Here is a 1140-nt window from a genome sequence, read left to right as displayed (position 1 = left end):
CATATATATATATATATATATATATATATACGTGTGTGTGTGTGGTTCCTCAATGTTATTATCATATGACAGGCTCCTACTCCAACTTGTTTCAGACTATGATTCCATATAGTCGGAGGATATTAAACGGTTTCGATATTTTGAGCTGAATGACATTGTTTTCAATTTGTCATGCCTCTCCTAACAACAAGGTTTTGTGTATCTTTAGTGTACGGTTTCATTTAATTTACGACGTTCCGTTTTTCTCTTTATCCATTTACAAAGTTTTAAAATGTGTTATGTTTTGAAATCTGTTCCGATTCTAAATGTTGCTTATTCCAAAAGACGCCGTTACTACAGAAACACGCGTTGCGAGGGAGGAGGGGAAAACAAACTTCTGCACTGATAGCGCACTCTCAAAAAGTGAATGACATAACTGATCCAGTCTCTATATTCAAAATTCTTTAGGCTACTTAAGATTTTTGGAAAATGCCTAAAGAGAACATATATGGGAACAATACTTCCGGAACCTGAACCGCTGAGAAAGGGGGCCGTCTTTATCGCACTCACAACAGCTAGAGATATTCGCATTCGTTGACTTCTGACACTCGCTCCTCCTGGATGTTGGGGATAGTGAATGTGCGTGCTCCTGTTGGTTTCACAATGTCGTCTTGGTCGTCCCCACCAAATTTCCAGTTAACGCTGCCTTTCAGAGATTCCTAGAGCTCCAGTCCCACTTGCAGGGTCTGTAGGTGATGCTGCTCTTGTGCGCTGCACGGCGGAAGAGGCACCGGATACGTTCTGTGGAAGCGTCTCAGGTAGACTCGAAACGCCCCTTTCTCCAGTGTCATGCACAGCTCAAAACGGGCTCCCCATTAGATCTCTGTCTCGATGTAGGAGGTCTTTGCTTGGCACATCATTCCTGTCAAAGCAAAGTTGTCAAACGATCTGAGAAAGCACCATGTCTTGTTATAGTAAGCTAACTTTAACCTTGACCACAAGATGGCGATATGGTGTAACAAATCGCATTCGTCTAAAACTGACGCTGTTTCTCCACATTAGTTTCAATCGGTGTGTAATTCTATAATATATGAGAATCTCACGAAAACATGTCCATGTTATTTTATTGTGTGTGTGTGTGTGTGTGTGTGTGTATATATA

The sequence above is a fragment of the Sinocyclocheilus rhinocerous genome, unplaced genomic scaffold, assembly GCF_001515625.1.
Source record: "Sinocyclocheilus rhinocerous isolate Xijiao unplaced genomic scaffold, SAMN03320098_v1.1 scaffold257, whole genome shotgun sequence".
Lineage (NCBI taxonomy): Eukaryota > Metazoa > Chordata > Actinopteri > Cypriniformes > Cyprinidae > Sinocyclocheilus > Sinocyclocheilus rhinocerous.
This window is presented reverse-complemented; position numbering follows the sequence as displayed.